This window comes from Helicoverpa zea, chromosome 13 (assembly GCF_022581195.2).
Source record: "Helicoverpa zea isolate HzStark_Cry1AcR chromosome 13, ilHelZeax1.1, whole genome shotgun sequence".
In the NCBI taxonomy this organism is placed as follows: domain Eukaryota; kingdom Metazoa; phylum Arthropoda; class Insecta; order Lepidoptera; family Noctuidae; genus Helicoverpa; species Helicoverpa zea.
Window position 1 is genome coordinate 8,297,333 of NC_061464.1, and position 24,087 is coordinate 8,321,419.

The window sequence follows — 24,087 nt, forward strand, 5'->3', positions numbered from 1 at the left end:
CTTGACTTGATTTGATGTGACTGAGTATGTCAGGATGATCGAGCAGTTTGCTGTCTTGTTTTCAGAAGACGCTCGAGGACGAGCGTATGTCAGCATGGCCGTGACGGCGCCACCGTCGATGTGTCAACCGTCGATCTGTCAACGGTGGACCTTATATAAAGCGGCGCACGACTCGGGTCATTCGTTCGCCGACCGTTGCCGAGTGCACACCTCCCACAAATTTGTGATAAATAATTGTAGTGACTAATATTGTGTTAATTGGAATAAACCAAGTGATTGTGTGAGAACCCCTTTGTTTTATTTAACGATGTCGGATCCTGACGCCGACATCAGAAGTGGGATACAATCCGAATGCCCACATCTGTTAAGGATTGCCCTGCATCGCCCACGTGTTCAAAATGTGAAGATTCTAGTGGCAAAAGTTGATACGCCTGATGCAACACTGCTATCGCATTGAATCAAGCCAGGCAAGCACAAGCAAGAATCCTGGGTGGTGAATCTCGTACTGCAACATGATGTTGGTTGGTTGGTGAATGACCAGACTGATTTCGGGAGAACTCGCCACGTGAAGATAAATTGCCTACCCACTTAAAAGAAAAAAAATGGAAGTCGATAATTTAAAATGGAGTTTGTAGTAGAAGATTTATTAAGAATTTCAGCGAAGGTACAAGTATGGTAACCACGGTTATGGTAATGGTATCGGTTTCCATTGTTACATGTCAAGCTAGTTATTGAAGGTATGCTAGAAAATTGACCGAATTTGTCTTTTTTTTTTCTTCATGTTTCAACAATGACGGTGATCATTGTGCAATATGGCGAGAAAATTACGACGCTGCCTGCCATTAGCCCAACGTGTCTTTGTGAGGTCGGAGTGTTGGTGCTTGTGCATCTCCGTGGCTACACGTCCGCGAAAGCTTTGCTGTACTGCGCGCCATAGCGATGTGCGATCGTCACGCACGTTGAGTGGAAAACCCGGTGAGACCAATCCATTATTCAATCCATAGTTTTATGTTGAGGTTATTTTTTACACGAGGTTATTAAACGTGGAACTGCCTCGTTGACTAGTGGTATTGGTAGATATGAACTGTGTCGTTGGTTTAGTTGTCACGTAGGGCGACTGTTGTGCGCGGGATCTCGGGTCGGGACGAGTTCGCTTTGTTGGTTTTGTAAATTTTCAAAAGGCAGCCCGGAGCCTGGAAGATGCTGATTGACGCACCCTTCATTGGAGAGCGCATTGATGTCGGTCCTCCTTGTGGTTTCTCTCTGGTTGTGTTGGGCTGTCGCTATGAGATTGAAGGAATAGGGTACGTCTGTGTCTGCGCAGATGCCTGCGCACTATAATATGTGTGCGGCTGGCTGATCTCGTAATAAGGGCTAATTATACGATCGCCGTGGTCAATAATCAGCTGGCACACAATTATTGTCAGTGGTAGTTAACTAGTGGAATCACCGACGCTGAGAAGTAGTTCCTCGGGTTCTGATTAATGTCTTTCAGTTACATAGAATAATTCCATTATACGTCAGACTATAGATTTGCTGGCAAGGTGTTGTTACTTCTTACACCTACTTAGTGATTTTATTGTGTTATGCTGTACCTATGATGGGTATCGGGGTGACTTGGAAAAGACCCGTTGGCCTGTGCGATAGCAGCGTGGTGATCAGGAAGAGACTCGTGTAAATATGTGTGAGTACAGTTAGTGTCGCGTTACTGTGGTTCCTAGAAAACCAGGATGGGCTGATAAGTCGGCTAAGGGACACAAAGGTCATGTAAAGCCTGTCGAATGGCAGGCGTTCGTGTGAGTGACAATCGTAGTTGTAATTTACAATTTGAAAGTTGGATCTTTATTTTATTTCATGCTTGGCAGCTGATGTGACCGGTTTCTTCGTTTGAAAGGTGATTGCTGTTCTTGAAATCCGTAACTGGTGGTAGTGCAGCTCGTGATGCGTAGGAGAAATGTGTCAGGGGTGTAGTGCCGTTGAGTCGTTCTGGCTAGTGTTGGTGCGCACTTATGACTGTGATTTCTGGACTGTAGGTCTGGTGGGTGGTGCCTGTCTTATTCTGAGCGTGTCGGTGTGAAGGACTTGCCTCTTGTTTAGGTTAGATTTTCCGGAGGAGGACTGTTGCTGTTCCCAGAATATTGCCTCATCGGCGCGGATGGCTATTGTTGCACCACACATTTGGGACTTGACGGCTGGGGGGGCCACTGCTGACCCAAATGTTTTCAAAGTTTAGTCAGTTGCCTAAGCACTTTCCTTTTCTGACTTCACGGATGCCGTCTGAGATGAAGTTTGCCGGGGGAGCAGAAATTGTCGGGTTTGTGGCTGAGTTGACGGGGTATCTGGCTCTGCGCCACGATCGGTCGATCTGTTTGGTTAATCAGGTAGTATGTAAACGCGAACAGAGAGAGTTCATTCTAAGGGAGGCTGACATAGTTGGTTTGACTTTAATGTCTACTAGATATAGTTAGTTGCTTATTGAATGTGAGGATAACGATACCGAGAGAGTTTTGCAATGGACGTTAGCTGCCGTTCTAGCTGTTGATAAGTCGAGAAATTATCCCTATAGTCAACGTGACTCAGTGTTTACCGGTTGTGCGCGACGACGTTGACTGTCCCGGACTGGGCGGAGATATCCCAAATCGTTGTAGTGCTAGGTCTGACTTCGGTCTGAAAGTTCGACTCACACAATAGCAGACTAGTAGAATTGGCTGTGTGGTTATAGTAGGAGGTTTGGTTGTTGAGTCTTTTGTATTGTAATTACCTAGAAACGGCTATATTAATAGCTGACCTCTCTTTACGAATTCATAGATCTTGATCATAGAGTTGGGCCTTTTGGTAGTCTGACTTCAGGGATCGAATACAACCTTTCAACTAGGAATCCCTTATTTGAATCTGTACTTAGGCCTTGAACAGTAGCTGTTGTCTTCCGGCTAGTCTTTCCAATCAGATAATCGTATACCAGTCGGAGTATTCGAGAAATCCTGTAAAAATTCTACTACTCTTATAACAATAGTAGAATTTTTGGCCAACAGTCAGATAGGGCGAGCAATGCGAAATTTTTAGTGCCTATTTGCGATTGTAGAGAATGATTCGAACGTTGCGCGACGGGCTCGTAGAAGTTCATTATAATCATCATATACCCGTCAGTCATCATCATACTCTTCAGATCGTTGTTGTTGATGTTGATTGAGTAGCAAATAGTACCAGGTTCAGTGCAATATACCGTATACCAATCGAGCTTATATTTTATTTCTACGAGAACGATGTCTTCAGATCTAGCGAGCTTCTTAGTCGACTCTGCTTAGTCGTAGATAGAAATTCGAGATACAGCAAACGGAATGATTTAGGAGGAAAATAGCTTCGAAAAAAAACAGAGCGTTTTAATCTTTTAGTGACAACAGTGAGATTCCTCTTGAAGATGATTTTGTTCGTCTAATTTGAGCGGAAGAAACCGAAACTCAATTGCATAGGAATTTCTAGGGCTTTTGCTTTCATTGTAATAGACGTAGATAATGATGAGTACGAACAATATGATAGGTATCTTCTATGGGGTTTCTTGCCGAATATTCTCCATGGGAACAACTGTATGGTCCCGTGCAACTAGTGTCGTGAAACTTTATAGGAAATCGCTAAGGTTCATTTGAGACCATCTTATATTGAATTCGAGTACTAGTAAGACCACTCGAAAAGTGCTGTGGTAACATACCTGGAGCCCGTGTAGGCTTACTTGAAGTAGCTTGTATTCCAACTAAGGACTGAGGAGGCCGAGACGGCGGCTCACGATCATGGAAGGTATAAGGTGTCATCTGATAATGACGGTGACAGTGACGAATTTCAATTAATGTTCTTTGACCTGTACTTATATGACACGACTTCAGAAATGATCATGATGTTCGACTGACATGACTTCAGAAAGTGATGATTGGTGGCTAACTTAACGTAACTAGCTTAACTGAACTGGCTCGCAGGGCCGATATTCCATGACATGTGACAAGTGTGACAAATCTTGGGGACTGCCCTGACACGTGACTGGTGTGACTGATTTTAGGAAATGGCTCTCTGGGTCAATGTTCTGCGACTTATGACAAACCGAATCATGTTAAGAACTGGCCTTAATGGGTCGTAGGTTCTGGTGACTAACCAACTATTTTGTGTAGACTATGTGAGATTTTATAAAAAAAAAGAAAAGAAAAAGGGGAAAAAAGGTCACAAAAAAAAAGTAAGCTAAAAAAAAAGAGAAAAAGATGAGAGAAAAAGGTAATTTAAAAAAAATGGTTTAACGGTCTCCGGTTGTAATACCGATGAGAATGATTTAACGGTCTCCGGTTGTAATACCGATGAGAATGGTTTAACGGTCTCCGGTTGTAGTACCGATGAGAATGGTTTAACAGTCTCTGGTTATAAAAAAAGGCTCGCAACTTAAAGATTTGACTGACTGACTTGACTTGATTTGATGTGACTGAGTATGTCAGGATGATCGAGCAGTTTGCTGTCTTGTTTTCAGAAGACGCTCGAGGACGAGCGTATGTCAGCATGGCCGTGACGGCGCCACCGTCGATGTGTCAACCGTCGATCTGTCAACGGTGGACCTTATATAAAGCGGCGCACGACTCGGGTCATTCGTTCGCCGACCGTTGCCGAGTGCACACCTCCCACAAATTTGTGATAAATAATTGTAGTGACTAATATTGTGTTAATTGGAATAAACCAAGTGATTGTGTGAGAACCCCTTTGTTTTATTTAACGATGTCGGATCCTGACGCCGACATCAGAAGTGGGATACAATCCGAATGCCCACATCTGTTAAGGATTGCCCTGCATCGCCCACGTGTTCAAAATGTGAAGATTCTAGTGGCAAAAGTTGATACGCCTGATGCAACACTGCTATCGCATTGAATCAAGCCAGGCAAGCACAAGCAAGAATCCTGGGTGGTGAATCTCGTACTGCAACATGATGTTGGTTGGTTGGTGAATGACCAGACTGATTTCGGGAGAACTCGCCACGTGAAGATAAATTGCCTACCCACTTAAAAGAAAAAAAATGGAAGTCGATAATTTAAAATGGAGTTTGTAGTAGAAGATTTATTAAGAATTTCAGCGAAGGTACAAGTATGGTAACCACGGTTATGGTAATGGTATCGGTTTCCATTGTTACATGTCAAGCTAGTTATTGAAGGTATGCTAGAAAATTGACCGAATTTGTCTTTTTTTTTTCTTCATGTTTCAACAATGACGGTGATCATTGTGCAATATGGCGAGAAAATTACGACGCTGCCTGCCATTAGCCCAACGTGTCTTTGTGAGGTCGGAGTGTTGGTGCTTGTGCATCTCCGTGGCTACACGTCCGCGAAAGCTTTGCTGTACTGCGCGCCATAGCGATGTGCGATCGTCACGCACGTTGAGTGGAAAACCCGGTGAGACCAATCCATTATTCAATCCATAGTTTTATGTTGAGGTTATTTTTTACACGAGGTTATTAAACGTGGAACTGCCTCGTTGACTAGTGGTAATGGTAGATATGAACTGTGTCGTTGGTTTAGTTGTCACGTAGGGCGACTGTTGTGCGCGGGATCTCGGGTCGGGACGAGTTCGCTTTGTTGGTTTTGTAAATTTTCAAAAGGCAGCCCGGAGCCTGGAAGATGCTGATTGACGCACCCTTCATTGGAGAGCGCATTGATGTCGGTCCTCCTTGTGGTTTCTCTCTGGTTGTGTTGGGCTGTCGCTATGAGATTGAAGGAATAGGGTACGTCTGTGTCTGCGCAGATGCCTGCGCACTATAATATGTGTGCGGCTGGCTGATCTCGTAATAAGGGCTAATTATACGATCGCCGTGGTCAACAATCAGCTGGCACACAATTATTGTCAGTGGTAGTTAACTAGTGGAATCACCGACGCTGAGAAGTAGTTCCTCGGGTTCTGATTAATGTCTTTCAGTTACATAGAATAATTCCATTATACGTCAGACTATAGATTTGCTGGCAAGGTGTTGTTACTTCTTACACCTACTTAGTGATTTTATTGTGTTATGCTGTACCTATGATGGGTATCGGGGTGACTTGGAAAAGACCCGTTGGCCTGTGCGATAGCAGCGTGGTGATCAGGAAGAGACTCGTGTAAATATGTGTGAGTACAGTTAGTGTCGCGTTACTGTGGTTCCTAGAAAACCAGGATGGGCTGATAAGTCGGCTAAGGGACACAAAGGTCATGTAAAGCCTGTCGAATGGCAGGCGTTCGTGTGAGTGACAATCGTAGTTGTAATTTACAATTTGAAAGTTGGATCTTTATTTTATTTCATGCTTGGCAGCTGATGTGACCGGTTTCTTCGTTTGAAAGGTGATTGCTGTTCTTGAAATCCGTAACTGGTGGTAGTGCAGCTCGTGATGCGTAGGAGAAATGTGTCAGGGGTGTAGTGCCGTTGAGTCGTTCTGGCTAGTGTTGGTGCGCACTTATGACTGTGATTTCTGGACTGTAGGTCTGGTGGGTGGTGCCTGTCTTATTCTGAGCGTGTCGGTGTGAAGGACTTGCCTCTTGTTTAGGTTAGATTTTCCGGAGGAGGACTGTTGCTGTTCCCAGAATATTGCCTCATCGGCGCGGATGGCTATTGTTGCACCACACATTTGGGACTTGACGGCTGGGGGGGCCACTGCTGACCCAAAATGTTTTCAAAGTTTAGTCAGTTGCCTAAGCACTTTCCTTTTCTGACTTCACGGATGCCGTCTGAGATGAAGTTTGCCGGGGGAGCAGAAATTGTCGGGTTTGTGGCTGAGTTGACGGGGTATCTGGCTCTGCGCCACGATCGGTCGATCTGTTTGGTTAATCAGGTAGTATGTAAACGCGAACAGAGAGAGTTCATTCTAAGGGAGGCTGACATAGTTGGTTTGACTTTAATGTCTACTAGATATAGTTAGTTGCTTATTGAATGTGAGGATAACGATACCGAGAGAGTTTTGCAATGGACGTTAGCTGCCGTTCTAGCTGTTGATAAGTCGAGAAATTATCCCTATAGTCAACGTGACTCAGTGTTTACCGGTTGTGCGCGACGACGTTGACTGTCCCGGACTGGGCGGAGATATCCCAAATCGTTGTAGTGCTAGGTCTGACTTCGGTCTGAAAGTTCGACTCACACAATAGCAGACTAGTAGAATTGGCTGTGTGGTTATAGTAGGAGGTTTGGTTGTTGAGTCTTTTGTATTGTAATTACCTAGAAACGGCTATATTAATAGCTGACCTCTCTTTACGAATTCATAGATCTTGATCATAGAGTTGGGCCTTTTGGTAGTCTGACTTCAGGGATCGAATACAACCTTTCAACTAGGAATCCCTTATTTGAATCTGTACTTAGGCCTTGAACAGTAGCTGTTGTCTTCCGGCTAGTCTTTCCAATCAGATAATCGTATACCAGTCGGAGTATTCGAGAAATCCTGTAAAAATTCTACTACTCTTATAACAATAGTAGAATTTTTGGCCAACAGTCAGATAGGGCGAGCAATGCGAAATTTTTAGTGCCTATTTGCGATTGTAGAGAATGATTCGAACGTTGCGCGACGGGCTCGTAGAAGTTCATTATAATCATCATATACCCGTCAGTCATCATCATACTCTTCAGATCGTTGTTGTTGATGTTGATTGAGTAGCAAATAGTACCAGGTTCAGTGCAATATACCGTATACCAATCGAGCTTATATTTTATTTCTACGAGAACGATGTCTTCAGATCTAGCGAGCTTCTTAGTCGACTCTGCTTAGTCGTAGATAGAAATTCGAGATACAGCAAACGGAATGATTTAGGAGGAAAATAGCTTCGAAAAAAAACAGAGCGTTTTAATCTTTTAGTGACAACAGTGAGATTCCTCTTGAAGATGATTTTGTTCGTCTAATTTGAGCGGAAGAAACCGAAACTCAATTGCATAGGAATTTCTAGGGCTTTTGCTTTCATTGTAATAGACGTAGATAATGATGAGTACGAACAATATGATAGGTATCTTCTATGGGGTTTCTTGCCGAATATTCTCCATGGGAACAACTGTATGGTCCCGTGCAACTAGTGTCGTGAAACTTTATAGGAAATCGCTAAGGTTCATTTGAGACCATCTTATATTGAATTCGAGTACTAGTAAGACCACTCGAAAAGTGCTGTGGTAACATACCTGGAGCCCGTGTAGGCTTACTTGAAGTAGCTTGTATTCCAACTAAGGACTGAGGAGGCCGAGACGGCGGCTCACGATCATGGAAGGTATAAGGTGTCATCTGATAATGACGGTGACAGTGACGAATTTCAATTAATGTTCTTTGACCTGTACTTATATGACACGACTTCAGAAATGATCATGATGTTCGACTGACATGACTTCAGAAAGTGATGATTGGTGGCTAACTTAACGTAACTAGCTTAACTGAACTGGCTCGCAGGGCCGATATTCCATGACATGTGACAAGTGTGACAAATCTTGGGGACTGCCCTGACACGTGACTGGTGTGACTGATTTTAGGAAATGGCTCTCTGGGTCAATGTTCTGCGACTTATGACAAACCGAATCATGTTAAGAACTGGCCTTAATGGGTCGTAGGTTCTGGTGACTAACCAACTATTTTGTGTAGACTATGTGAGATTTTATAAAAAAAAAGAAAAGAAAAAGGGGAAAAAAGGTCACAAAAAAAAAGTAAGCTAAAAAAAAAGAGAAAAAGATGAGAGAAAAAGGTAATTTAAAAAAAATGGTTTAACGGTCTCCGGTTGTAATACCGATGAGAATGATTTAACGGTCTCCGGTTGTAATACCGATGAGAATGGTTTAACGGTCTCCGGTTGTAATACCGATGAGAATGGTTTAACAGTCTCTGGTTATAAAAAAAGGCTCGCAACTTAAAGATTTGACTGACTGACTTGACTTGATTTGATGTGACTGAGTATGTCAGGATGATCGAGCAGTTTGCTGTCTTGTTTTCAGAAGACGCTCGAGGACGAGCGTATGTCAGCATGGCCGTGACGGCGCCACCGTCGATGTGTCAACCGTCGATCTGTCAACGGTGGACCTTATATAAAGCGGCGCACGACTCGGGTCATTCGTTCGCCGACCGTTGCCGAGTGCACACCTCCCACAAATTTGTGATAAATAATTGTAGTGACTAATATTGTGTTAATTGGAATAAACCAAGTGATTGTGTGAGAACCCCTTTGTTTTATTTAACGATGTCGGATCCTGACGCCGACATCAGAAGTGGGATACAATCCGAATGCCCACATCTGTTAAGGATTGCCCTGCATCGCCCACGTGTTCAAAATGTGAAGATTCTAGTGGCAAAAGTTGATACGCCTGATGCAACACTGCTATCGCATTGAATCAAGCCAGGCAAGCACAAGCAAGAATCCTGGGTGGTGAATCTCGTACTGCAACATGATGTTGGTTGGTTGGTGAATGACCAGACTGATTTCGGGAGAACTCGCCACGTGAAGATAAATTGCCTACCCACTTAAAAGAAAAAAAATGGAAGTCGATAATTTAAAATGGAGTTTGTAGTAGAAGATTTATTAAGAATTTCAGCGAAGGTACAAGTATGGTAACCACGGTTATGGTAATGGTATCGGTTTCCATTGTTACATGTCAAGCTAGTTATTGAAGGTATGCTAGAAAATTGACCGAATTTGTCTTTTTTTTTTCTTCATGTTTCAACAATGACGGTGATCATTGTGCAATATGGCGAGAAAATTACGACGCTGCCTGCCATTAGCCCAACGTGTCTTTGTGAGGTCGGAGTGTTGGTGCTTGTGCATCTCCGTGGCTACACGTCCGCGAAAGCTTTGCTGTACTGCGCGCCATAGCGATGTGCGATCGTCACGCACGTTGAGTGGAAAACCCGGTGAGACCAATCCATTATTCAATCCATAGTTTTATGTTGAGGTTATTTTTTACACGAGGTTATTAAACGTGGAACTGCCTCGTTGACTAGTGGTATTGGTAGATATGAACTGTGTCGTTGGTTTAGTTGTCACGTAGGGCGACTGTTGTGCGCGGGATCTCGGGTCGGGACGAGTTCGCTTTGTTGGTTTTGTAAATTTTCAAAAGGCAGCCCGGAGCCTGGAAGATGCTGATTGACGCACCCTTCATTGGAGAGCGCATTGATGTCGGTCCTCCTTGTGGTTTCTCTCTGGTTGTGTTGGGCTGTCGCTATGAGATTGAAGGAATAGGGTACGTCTGTGTCTGCGCAGATGCCTGCGCACTATAATATGTGTGCGGCTGGCTGATCTCGTAATAAGGGCTAATTATACGATCGCCGTGGTCAACAATCAGCTGGCACACAATTATTGTCAGTGGTAGTTAACTAGTGGAATCACCGACGCTGAGAAGTAGTTCCTCGGGTTCTGATTAATGTCTTTCAGTTACATAGAATAATTCCATTATACGTCAGACTATAGATTTGCTGGCAAGGTGTTGTTACTTCTTACACCTACTTAGTGATTTTATTGTGTTATGCTGTACCTATGATGGGTATCGGGGTGACTTGGAAAAGACCCGTTGGCCTGTGCGATAGCAGCGTGGTGATCAGGAAGAGACTCGTGTAAATATGTGTGAGTACAGTTAGTGTCGCGTTACTGTGGTTCCTAGAAAACCAGGATGGGCTGATAAGTCGGCTAAGGGACACAAAGGTCATGTAAAGCCTGTCGAATGGCAGGCGTTCGTGTGAGTGACAATCGTAGTTGTAATTTACAATTTGAAAGTTGGATCTTTATTTTATTTCATGCTTGGCAGCTGATGTGACCGGTTTCTTCGTTTGAAAGGTGATTGCTGTTCTTGAAATCCGTAACTGGTGGTAGTGCAGCTCGTGATGCGTAGGAGAAATGTGTCAGGGGTGTAGTGCCGTTGAGTCGTTCTGGCTAGTGTTGGTGCGCACTTATGACTGTGATTTCTGGACTGTAGGTCTGGTGGGTGGTGCCTGTCTTATTCTGAGCGTGTCGGTGTGAAGGACTTGCCTCTTGTTTAGGTTAGATTTTCCGGAGGAGGACTGTTGCTGTTCCCAGAATATTGCCTCATCGGCGCGGATGGCTATTGTTGCACCACACATTTGGGACTTGACGGCTGGGGGGGCCACTGCTGACCCAAATGTTTTCAAAGTTTAGTCAGTTGCCTAAGCACTTTCCTTTTCTGACTTCACGGATGCCGTCTGAGATGAAGTTTGCCGGGGGAGCAGAAATTGTCGGGTTTGTGGCTGAGTTGACGGGGTATCTGGCTCTGCGCCACGATCGGTCGATCTGTTTGGTTAATCAGGTAGTATGTAAACGCGAACAGAGAGAGTTCATTCTAAGGGAGGCTGACATAGTTGGTTTGACTTTAATGTCTACTAGATATAGTTAGTTGCTTATTGAATGTGAGGATAACGATACCGAGAGAGTTTTGCAATGGACGTTAGCTGCCGTTCTAGCTGTTGATAAGTCGAGAAATTATCCCTATAGTCAACGTGACTCAGTGTTTACCGGTTGTGCGCGACGACGTTGACTGTCCCGGACTGGGCGGAGATATCCCAAATCGTTGTAGTGCTAGGTCTGACTTCGGTCTGAAAGTTCGACTCACACAATAGCAGACTAGTAGAATTGGCTGTGTGGTTATAGTAGGAGGTTTGGTTGTTGAGTCTTTTGTATTGTAATTACCTAGAAACGGCTATATTAATAGCTGACCTCTCTTTACGAATTCATAGATCTTGATCATAGAGTTGGGCCTTTTGGTAGTCTGACTTCAGGGATCGAATACAACCTTTCAACTAGGAATCCCTTATTTGAATCTGTACTTAGGCCTTGAACAGTAGCTGTTGTCTTCCGGCTAGTCTTTCCAATCAGATAATCGTATACCAGTCGGAGTATTCGAGAAATCCTGTAAAAATTCTACTACTCTTATAACAATAGTAGAATTTTTGGCCAACAGTCAGATAGGGCGAGCAATGCGAAATTTTTAGTGCCTATTTGCGATTGTAGAGAATGATTCGAACGTTGCGCGACGGGCTCGTAGAAGTTCATTATAATCATCATATACCCGTCAGTCATCATCATACTCTTCAGATCGTTGTTGTTGATGTTGATTGAGTAGCAAATAGTACCAGGTTCAGTGCAATATACCGTATACCAATCGAGCTTATATTTTATTTCTACGAGAACGATGTCTTCAGATCTAGCGAGCTTCTTAGTCGACTCTGCTTAGTCGTAGATAGAAATTCGAGATACAGCAAACGGAATGATTTAGGAGGAAAATAGCTTCGAAAAAAAACAGAGCGTTTTAATCTTTTAGTGACAACAGTGAGATTCCTCTTGAAGATGATTTTGTTCGTCTAATTTGAGCGGAAGAAACCGAAACTCAATTGCATAGGAATTTCTAGGGCTTTTGCTTTCATTGTAATAGACGTAGATAATGATGAGTACGAACAATATGATAGGTATCTTCTATGGGGTTTCTTGCCGAATATTCTCCATGGGAACAACTGTATGGTCCCGTGCAACTAGTGTCGTGAAACTTTATAGGAAATCGCTAAGGTTCATTTGAGACCATCTTATATTGAATTCGAGTACTAGTAAGACCACTCGAAAAGTGCTGTGGTAACATACCTGGAGCCCGTGTAGGCTTACTTGAAGTAGCTTGTATTCCAACTAAGGACTGAGGAGGCCGAGACGGCGGCTCACGATCATGGAAGGTATAAGGTGTCATCTGATAATGACGGTGACAGTGACGAATTTCAATTAATGTTCTTTGACCTGTACTTATATGACACGACTTCAGAAATGATCATGATGTTCGACTGACATGACTTCAGAAAGTGATGATTGGTGGCTAACTTAACGTAACTAGCTTAACTGAACTGGCTCGCAGGGCCGATATTCCATGACATGTGACAAGTGTGACAAATCTTGGGGACTGCCCTGACACGTGACTGGTGTGACTGATTTTAGGAAATGGCTCTCTGGGTCAATGTTCTGCGACTTATGACAAACCGAATCATGTTAAGAACTGGCCTTAATGGGTCGTAGGTTCTGGTGACTAACCAACTATTTTGTGTAGACTATGTGAGATTTTATAAAAAAAAAGAAAAGAAAAAGGGGAAAAAAGGTCACAAAAAAAAAGTAAGCTAAAAAAAAAGAGAAAAAGATGAGAGAAAAAGGTAATTTAAAAAAAATGGTTTAACGGTCTCCGGTTGTAATACCGATGAGAATGATTTAACGGTCTCCGGTTGTAATACCGATGAGAATGGTTTAACGGTCTCCGGTTGTAATACCGATGAGAATGGTTTAACAGTCTCTGGTTATAAAAAAAGGCTCGCAACTTAAAGATTTGACTGACTGACTTGACTTGATTTGATGTGACTGAGTATGTCAGGATGATCGAGCAGTTTGCTGTCTTGTTTTCAGAAGACGCTCGAGGACGAGCGTATGTCAGCATGGCCGTGACGGCGCCACCGTCGATGTGTCAACCGTCGATCTGTCAACGGTGGACCTTATATAAAGCGGCGCACGACTCGGGTCATTCGTTCGCCGACCGTTGCCGAGTGCACACCTCCCACAAATTTGTGATAAATAATTGTAGTGACTAATATTGTGTTAATTGGAATAAACCAAGTGATTGTGTGAGAACCCCTTTGTTTTATTTAACGATGTCGGATCCTGACGCCGACATCAGAAGTGGGATACAATCCGAATGCCCACATCTGTTAAGGATTGCCCTGCATCGCCCACGTGTTCAAAATGTGAAGATTCTAGTGGCAAAAGTTGATACGCCTGATGCAACACTGCTATCGCATTGAATCAAGCCAGGCAAGCACAAGCAAGAATCCTGGGTGGTGAATCTCGTACTGCAACATGATGTTGGTTGGTTGGTGAATGACCAGACTGATTTCGGGAGAACTCGCCACGTGAAGATAAATTGCCTACCCACTTAAAAGAAAAAAAATGGAAGTCGATAATTTAAAATGGAGTTTGTAGTAGAAGATTTATTAAGAATTTCAGCGAAGGTACAAGTATGGTAACCACGGTTATGGTAATGGTATCGGTTTCCATTGTTACATGTCAAGCTAGTTATTGAAGGTATGCTAGAAAATTGACCGAATTTGTCTTTTTTTTTTCTTCATGTTTCAACAATGACGGTGATCATTGTGCAATATGGCGAGAAAATTACGACGCTGCCTGCCATTAGCCCAACGTGTCTTTGTGAGGTCGGAGTGTTGGTGCTTGTGCATCTCCGTGGCTACACGTCCGCGAAAGCTTTGCTGTACTGCGCGCCATAGCGATGTGCGATCGTCACGCACGTTGAGTGGAAAACCCGGTGAGACCAATCCATTATTCAATCCATAGTTTTATGTTGAGGTTATTTTTTACACGAGGTTATTAAACGTGGAACTGCCTCGTTGACTAGTGGTATTGGTAGATATGAACTGTGTCGTTGGTTTAGTTGTCACGTAGGGCGACTGTTGTGCGCGGGATCTCGGGTCGGGACGAGTTCGCTTTGTTGGTTTTGTAAATTTTCAAAAGGCAGCCCGGAGCCTGGAAGATGCTGATTGACGCACCCTTCGTTGGAGAGCGCATTGATGTCGGTCCTCCTTGTGGTTTCTCTCTGGTTGTGTTGGGCTGTCGCTATGAGATTGAAGGAATAGGGTACGTCTGTGTCTGCGCAGATGCCTGCGCACTATAATATGTGTGCGGCTGGCTGATCTCGTAATAAGGGCTAATTATACGATCGCCGTGGTCAACAATCAGCTGGCACACAATTATTGTCAGTGGTAGTTAACTAGTGGAATCACCGACGCTGAGAAGTAGTTCCTCGGGTTCTGATTAATGTCTTTCAGTTACATAGAATAATTCCATTATACGTCAGACTATAGATTTGCTGGCAAGGTGTTGTTACTTCTTACACCTACTTAGTGATTTTATTGTGTTATGCTGTACCTATGATGGGTATCGGGGTGACTTGGAAAAGACCCGTTGGCCTGTGCGATAGCAGCGTGGTGATCAGGAAGAGACTCGTGTAAATATGTGTGAGTACAGTTAGTGTCGCGTTACTGTGGTTCCTAGAAAACCAGGATGGGCTGATAAGTCGGCTAAGGGACACAAAGGTCATGTAAAGCCTGTCGAATGGCAGGCGTTCGTGTGAGTGACAATCGTAGTTGTAATTTACAATTTGAAAGTTGGATCTTTATTTTATTTCATGCTTGGCAGCTGATGTGACCGGTTTCTTCGTTTGAAAGGTGATTGCTGTTCTTGAAATCCGTAACTGGTGGTAGTGCAGCTCGTGATGCGTAGGAGAAATGTGTCAGGGGTGTAGTGCCGTTGAGTCGTTCTGGCTAGTGTTGGTGCGCACTTATGACTGTGATTTCTGGACTGTAGGTCTGGTGGGTGGTGCCTGTCTTATTCTGAGCGTGTCGGTGTGAAGGACTTGCCTCTTGTTTAGGTTAGATTTTCCGGAGGAGGACTGTTGCTGTTCCCAGAATATTGCCTCATCGGCGCGGATGGCTATTGTTGCACCACACATTTGGGACTTGACGGCTGGGGGGGCCACTGCTGACCCAAATGTTTTCAAAGTTTAGTCAGTTGCCTAAGCACTTTCCTTTTCTGACTTCACGGATGCCGTCTGAGATGAAGTTTGCCGGGGGAGCAGAAATTGTCGGGTTTGTGGCTGAGTTGACGGGGTATCTGGCTCTGCGCCACGATCGGTCGATCTGTTTGGTTAATCAGGTAGTATGTAAACGCGAACAGAGAGAGTTCATTCTAAGGGAGGCTGACATAGTTGGTTTGACTTTAATGTCTACTAGATATAGTTAGTTGCTTATTGAATGTGAGGATAACGATACCGAGAGAGTTTTGCAATGGACGTTAGCTGCCGTTCTAGCTGTTGATAAGTCGAGAAATTATCCCTATAGTCAACGTGACTCAGTGTTTACCGGTTGTGCGCGACGACGTTGACTGTCCCGGACTGGGCGGAGATATCCCAAATCGTTGTAGTGCTAGGTCTGACTTCGGTCTGAAAGTTCGACTCACACAATAGCAGACTAGTAGAATTGGCTGTGTGGTTATAGTAGGAGGTTTGGTTGTTGAGTCTTTTGTATTGTAATTACCTAGAAACGGCTATATTAATAGCTGACCTCTCTTTACGAATTCATAGATCTTGATCATAGAGTTGGGCCTTTTGGTAGTCTGACTTCAGGGATCGAATACAACCTTTCAACTAGGAATCCCTTATTTGAATCTGTACTTAGGCCTTGAACAGTAGCTGTTGTCTTCCGGCTAGTCTTTCCAATCAGATAATCGTATACCAGTCGGAGTATTCGAGAAATCCTGTAAAAATTCTACTACTCTTATAACAATAGTAGAATTTTTGGCCAACAGTCAGATAGGGCGAGCAATGCGAAATTTTTAGTGCCTATTTGCGATTGTAGAGAATGATTCGAACGTTGCGCGACGGGCTCGTAGAAGTTCATTATAATCATCATATACCCGTCAGTCATCATCATACTCTTCAGATCGTTGTTGTTGATGTTGATTGAGTAGCAAATAGTACCAGGTTCAGTGCAATATACCGTATACCAATCGAGCTTATATTTTATTTCTACGAGAACGATGTCTTCAGATCTAGCGAGCTTCTTAGTCGACTCTGCTTAGTCGTAGATAGAAATTCGAGATACAGCAAACGGAATGATTTAGGAGGAAAATAGCTTCGAAAAAAAACAGAGCGTTTTAATCTTTTAGTGACAACAGTGAGATTCCTCTTGAAGATGATTTTGTTCGTCTAATTTGAGCGGAAGAAACCGAAACTCAATTGCATAGGAATTTCTAGGGCTTTTGCTTTCATTGTAATAGACGTAGATAATGATGAGTACGAACAATATGATAGGTATCTTCTATGGGGTTTCTTGCCGAATATTCTCCATGGGAACAACTGTATGGTCCCGTGCAACTAGTGTCGTGAAACTTTATAGGAAATCGCTAAGGTTCATTTGAGACCATCTTATATTGAATTCGAGTACTAGTAAGACCACTCGAAAAGTGCTGTGGTAACATACCTGGAGCCCGTGTAGGCTTACTTGAAGTAGCTTGTATTCCAACTAAGGACTGAGGAGGCCGAGACGGCGGCTCACGATCATGGAAGGTTATATATATATAAGGTGTCATCTGATAATGACGGTGACAGTGACGAATTTCAATTAATGTTCTTTGACCTGTACTTATATGACACGACTTCAGAAATGATCATGATGTTCGACTGACTTCAGAAAGTGATGATTGGTGGCTAACTTAACGTAACTAGCTTAACTGAACTGGCTCGCAGGGCCGATATTCCATGACATGTGACAAGTGTGACAAATCTTGGGGACTGCCCTGACACGTGACTGGTGTGACTGATTTTAGGAAATGGCTCTCTGGGTCAATGTTCTGCGACTTATGACAAACCGAATCATGTTAAGAACTGGCCTTAATGGGTCGTAGGTTCTGGTGACTAACCAACTATTTTGTGTAGACTATGTGAGATTTTATAAAAAAAAAGAAAAGAAAAAGGGGAAAAAAGGTCACAAAAAAAAAGTAAGCTAAAAAAAAAGAGAAAAAGATGAGAGAAAAAGGTAATTTAAAAAAAATGGTTTAACGGTCTCCGGTTGTAATACCGATGAGAATGATTTAACGGTCTCCGGTTGTAATACCGATGAGAATGGTTTAACGGTCTCCGGTTGTAATACCGATGAGAATGGTTTAACAGTCTCTGGTTATAAAAAAAGGCTCGCAACTTAAAGATTTGACTGACTGACTTGACTTGATTTGATGTGACTGAGTATGTCAGGATGATCGAGCAGTTTGCTGTCTTGTTTTCAGAAGACGCTCGAGGACGAGCGTATGTCAGCATGGCCGTGACGGCGCCACCGTCGATGTGTCAACCGTCGATCTGTCAACGGTGGACCTTATATAAAGCGGCGCACGACTCGGGTCATTCGTTCGCCGACCGTTGCCGAGTGCACACCTCCCACAAATTTGTGATAAATAATTGTAGTGACTAATATTGTGTTAATTGGAATAAACCAAGTGATTGTGTGAGAACCCCTTTGTTTTATTTAACGATGTCGGATCCTGACGCCGACATCAGAAGTGGGATACAATCCGAATGCCCACATCTGTTAAGGATTGCCCTGCATCGCCCACGTGTTCAAAATGTGAAGATTCTAGTGGCAAAAGTTGATACGCCTGATGCAACACTGCTATCGCATTGAATCAAGCCAGGCAAGCACAAGCAAGAATCCTGGGTGGTGAATCTCGTACTGCAACATGATGTTGGTTGGTTGGTGAATGACCAGACTGATTTCGGGAGAACTCGCCACGTGAAGATAAATTGCCTACCCACTTAAAAGAAAAAAAATGGAAGTCGATAATTTAAAATGGAGTTTGTAGTAGAAGATTTATTAAGAATTTCAGCGAAGGTACAAGTATGGTAACCACGGTTATGGTAATGGTATCGGTTTCCATTGTTACATGTCAAGCTAGTTATTGAAGGTATGCTAGAAAATTGACCGAATTTGTCTTTTTTTTTTCTTCATGTTTCAACAATGACGGTGATCATTGTGCAATATGGCGAGAAAATTACGACGCTGCCTGCCATTAGCCCAACGTGTCTTTGTGAGGTCGGAGTGTTGGTGCTTGTGCATCTCCGTGGCTACACGTCCGCGAAAGCTTTGCTGTACTGCGCGCCATAGCGATGTGCGATCGTCACGCACGTTGAGTGGAAAACCCGGTGAGACCAATCCATTATTCAATCCATAGTTTTATGTTGAGGTTATTTTTTACACGAGGTTATTAAACGTGGAACTGCCTCGTTGACTAGTGGTATTGGTAGATATGAACTGTGTCGTTGGTTTAGTTGTCACGTAGGGCGACTGTTGTGCGCGGGATCTCGGGTCGGGACGAGTTCGCTTTGTTGGTTTTGTAAATTTTCAAAAGGCAGCCCGGAGCCTGGAAGATGCTGATTGACGCACCCTTCATTGGAGAGCGCATTGATGTCGGTCCTCCTTGTGGTTTCTCTCTGGTTGTGTTGGGCTGTCGCTATGAGATTGAAGGAATAGGGTACGTCTGTGTCTGCGCAGATGCCTGCGCACTATAATATGTGTGCGGCTGGCTGATCTCGTAATAAGGGCTAATTATACGATCGCCGTGGTCAACAATCAGCTGGCACACAATTATTGTCAGTGGTAGTTAACTAGTGGAATCACCGACGCTGAGAAGTAGTTCCTCGGGTTCTGATTAATGTCTTTCAGTTACATAGAATAATTCCATTATACGTCAGACTATAGATTTGCTGGCAAGGTGTTGTTACTTCTTACACCTACTTAGTGATTTTATTGTGTTATGCTGTACCTATGATGGGTATCGGGGTGACTTGGAAAAGACCCGTTGGCCTGTGCGATAGCAGCGTGGTGATCAGGAAGAGACTCGTGTAAATATGTGTGAGTACAGTTAGTGTCGCGTTACTGTGGTTCCTAGAAAACCAGGATGGGCTGATAAGTCGGCTAAGGGATACAAAGGTCATGTAAAGCCTGTCGAATGGCAGGCGTTCGTGTGAGTGACAATCGTAGTTGTAATTTACAATTTGAAAGTTGGATCTTTATTTTATTTCATGCTTGGCAGCTGATGTGACCGGTTTCTTCGTTTGAAAGGTGATTGCTGTTCTTGAAATCCGTAACTGGTGGTAGTGCAGCTCGTGATGCGTAGGAGAAATGTGTCAGGGGTGTAGTGCCGTTGAGTCGTTCTGGCTAGTGTTGGTGCGCACTTATGACTGTGATTTCTGGACTGTAGGTCTGGTGGGTGGTGCCTGTCTTATTCTGAGCGTGTCGGTGTGAAGGACTTGCCTCTTGTTTAGGTTAGATTTTCCGGAGGAGGACTGTTGCTGTTCCCAGAATATTGCCTCATCGGCGCGGATGGCTATTGTTGCACCACACATTTGGGACTTGACGGCTGGGGGGGCCACTGCTGACCCAAATGTTTTCAAAGTTTAGTCAGTTGCCTAAGCACTTTCCTTTTCTGACTTCACGGATGCCGTCTGAGATGAAGTTTGCCGGGGGAGCAGAAATTGTCGGGTTTGTGGCTGAGTTGACGGGGTATCTGGCTCTGCGCCACGATCGGTCGATCTGTTTGGTTAATCAGGTAGTATGTAAACGCGAACAGAGAGAGTTCATTCTAAGGGAGGCTGACATAGTTGGTTTGACTTTAATGTCTACTAGATATAGTTAGTTGCTTATTGAATGTGAGGATAACGATACCGAGAGAGTTTTGCAATGGACGTTAGCTGCCGTTCTAGCTGTTGATAAGTCGAGAAATTATCCCTATAGTCAACGTGACTCAGTGTTTACCGGTTGTGCGCGACGACGTTGACTGTCCCGGACTGGGCGGAGATATCCCAAATCGTTGTAGTGCTAGGTCTGACTTCGGTCTGAAAGTTCGACTCACACAATAGCAGACTAGTAGAATTGGCTGTGTGGTTATAGTAGGAGGTTTGGTTGTTGAGTCTTTTGTATTGTAATTACCTAGAAACGGCTATATTAATAGCTGACCTCTCTTTACGAATTCATAGATCTTGATCATAGAGTTGGGCCTTTTGGTAGTCTGACTTCAGGGATCGAATACAACCTTTCAACTAGGAATCCCTTATTTGAATCTGTACTTAGGCCTTGAACAGTAGCTGTTGTCTTCCGGCTAGTCTTTCCAATCAGATAATCGTATACCAGTCGGAGTATTCGAGAAATCCTGTAAAAATTCTACTACTCTTATAACAATAGTAGAATTTTTGGCCAACAGTCAGATAGGGCGAGCAATGCGAAATTTTTAGTGCCTATTTGCGATTGTAGAGAATGATTCGAACGTTGCGCGACGGGCTCGTAGAAGTTCATTATAATCATCATATACCCGTCAGTCATCATCATACTCTTCAGATCGTTGTTGTTGATGTTGATTGAGTAGCAAATAGTACCAGGTTCAGTGCAATATACCGTATACCAATCGAGCTTATATTTTATTTCTACGAGAACGATGTCTTCAGATCTAGCGAGCTTCTTAGTCGACTCTGCTTAGTCGTAGATAGAAATTCGAGATACAGCAAACGGAATGATTTAGGAGGAAAATAGCTTCGAAAAAAAACAGAGCGTTTTAATCTTTTAGTGACAACAGTGAGATTCCTCTTGAAGATGATTTTGTTCGTCTAATTTGAGCGGAAGAAACCGAAACTCAATTGCATAGGAATTTCTAGGGCTTTTGCTTTCATTGTAATAGACGTAGATAATGATGAGTACGAACAATATGATAGGTATCTTCTATGGGGTTTCTTGCCGAATATTCTCCATGGGAACAACTGTATGGTCCCGTGCAACTAGTGTCGTGAAACTTTATAGGAAATCGCTAAGGTTCATTTGAGACCATCTTATATTGAATTCGAGTACTAGTAAGACCACTCGAAAAGTGCTGTGGTAACATACCTGGAGCCCGTGTAGGCTTACTTGAAGTAGCTTGTATTCCAACTAAGGACTGAGGAGGCCGAGACGGCGGCTCACGATCATGGAAGGTTATATATATATAAGGTGTCATCTGATAATGACGGTGACAGTGACGAATTTCAATTAATGTTCTTTGACCTGTACTTATATGACACGACTTCAGAAATGATCATGATGTTCGACTGACTTCAGAAAGTGATGATTGGTGGCTAACTTAACGTAACTAGCTTAACTGAACTGGCTCGCAGGGCCGATATTCCATGACATGTGACAAGTGTGACAAATCTTGGGGACTGCCCTGACACGTGACTGGTGTGACTGATTTTAGGAAATGGCTCTCTGGGTCAATGTTCTGCGACTTATGACAAACCGAATCATGTTAAGAACTGGCCTTAATGGGTCGTAGGTTCTGGTGACTAACCAACTATTTTGTGTAGACTATGTGAGATTTTATAAAAAAAAAGAAAAGAAAAAGGGGAAAAAAGGTCACAAAAAAAAAGTAAGCTAAAAAAAAAGAGAAAAAGATGAGAGAAAAAGGTAATTTAAAAAAAATGGTTTAACGGTCTCCGGTTGTAATACCGATGAGAATGATTTAACGGTCTCCGGTTGTAATACCGATGAGAATGGTTTAACGGTCTCCGGTTGTAATACCGATGAGAATGGTTTAACAGTCTCTGGTTATAAAAAAAGGCTCGCAACTTAAAGATTTGACTGACTGACTTGACTTGATTTGATGTGACTGAGTATGTCAGGTTGATCGAGCAGTTTGCTGTCTTGTTTTCAGAAGACGCTCGAGGACGAGCGTATGTCAGCATGGCCGTGACGGCGCCACCGTCGATGTGTCAACCGTCGATCTGTCAACGGTGGACCTTATATAAAGCGGCGCACGACTCGGGTCATTCGTTCGCCGACCGTTGCCGAGTGCACACCTCCCACAAATTTGTGATAAATAATTGTAGTGACTAATATTGTGTTAATTGGAATAAACCAAGTGATTGTGTGAGAACCCCTTTGTTTTATTTAACGATGTCGGATCCTGACGCCGACATATATATATACATCCTATACGGGTTCTCGGAATAGATAATGGATGCCAATAAGTTGGAACCAACAAGGTTCAAAGTATATAAAGAATAATAAATTGTTTACCACAATCCCATAATTTACGGAGCACCACTTTTACTTAGAACGCTAATATATCGAACTAAAAATATCGTTATTCCTTTTGCGCAAAAATATCTTGCTTCCAAAACCGCAGTCATTTAAAAACCCTAAAATGATACAGTGCGTTATTTATGTCGAAATATTTCGAGTTTATAGCTTTAAAACGATCGTTTCGGAGTTAAAGACCGAAGTTCGGTCGTTTTGACACTCGGAGCTAATAATGAGCGTTCGATAACAGAAGCGTTTTAGTGTTGACTTGTGAATTTATTTTGGTACTTACTTGTGACGTCATAATGTCGCTTTTTTACAATAATTAATATTTCCTTTGGAATGTCTCTTGAAGTCTTCTTATAAGAAGTTGTAAGGTTGGTTATAAGTTTAATAAAATTTAATGTAAAACTGAGAGTTGATCAAATACTATGGAGCATGTTAAATCAAAATGTCTTTATCAATATCAATGGTTAAGTTTTTGACTAAATGCTTACGAAAATAAACAAGGACAAACTTAGATCAAAATACTGAACAAGAATAATAATACCATAACTTAGAAAATTATCATTCAAATACACACCTAAGTATACCCAGCTCATAATAAAACACTTCCGAACATATTAGGTGCATTAACCAAAATTACTAAAGATACATAATAGACCACCGATCCCCAATCTCGAAACTAACCCTAAAGCCATATCATAAATACCTTAACCCTTAACAGCTTAATAAAAGCGGAATTAATTCGAAATCGAAGACGGTATCCCGAAGTTAGTCAACTATCGGAATGTGCATAGTTGGCAAGCGGCGGTCAGGTGGTTGCATAGTTAGACTACCTGGCTAGTGGTAAAGGCAGCGTTATATTGAACTGGATGCAGACTGATTTTGTAACTAATATTATAAGGGCCAATGTCAGTTCGCTTGTTACGCATAATTAACTGCTAAATCGATCGAGGTGAAGTTTTGGGAATGATTCTCTGAGGACGGAGACAGGTCCCTTTTTATAGAAGACACAGTATAGCGTGTCTTGTCTAGTCTCGTCTCTGTCTTGTTATATCAAGTATTCATCATCATTTGCCTAGCCTTTTCTTTGAGTGTAACAGGAACAGCTGAGTACCAGTGTTTTACATCGAGTAAATCACTGGTTACATCGAGTGACTGCCTATCTGACCTCCGGATAGACCACCGCAAGTGTTGATTAACGTTATGAACGATCGATCCATGCTGCATTGCCTTAGCCCAAGAATTATCCAATGTAGAAACACTGAAGATCGAAGTCTAAACAAATTAAGTACATAGCTAAATTTAGAGTCCTATGAAGCAAGCTTTACTATCTGTAGGTGATTTAATATTTGCAGCTACAATCTGCTATCGGGTTGTAGTTGTTATAGAGTTATATTCTGAACATAGTTGTGAATTTGTAGTGTTATTATTAAAGGGATATTCT

At 42.9% G+C, this 24,087-nt stretch overlaps 1 protein-coding gene and 1 long non-coding RNA gene across 5 annotated transcripts in view; one reads left to right on the plus strand and one right to left on the minus strand.

The window, feature by feature from the left end:
- LOC124635501 (carbonic anhydrase-related protein 10) overlaps window positions 1–24,087 on the minus strand; it is a 118,673-nt gene that overhangs the window by 22,962 nt on the left and 71,624 nt on the right. The gene's annotated exons all lie outside the window — the stretch shown is intronic.
- On the plus strand, window positions 10–22,491 carry LOC124635505. 3 transcript variants are annotated; one of them, XR_006985022.1, is made up of 5 exons: window positions 10–280; window positions 4,505–4,719; window positions 8,945–9,159; window positions 13,384–13,598; window positions 17,827–18,350. It is a non-coding gene; the product is annotated as an uncharacterized LOC124635505 (long non-coding RNA). The 3 variants fall into 3 exon arrangements; XR_006985021.1 differs by lacking the exon at window positions 10–280 and adding an exon at window positions 22,270–22,491 and having other exon boundaries at window positions 4,449–4,719; window positions 17,827–18,041; XR_006985020.1 differs by lacking the exon at window positions 10–280 and having other exon boundaries at window positions 4,449–4,719.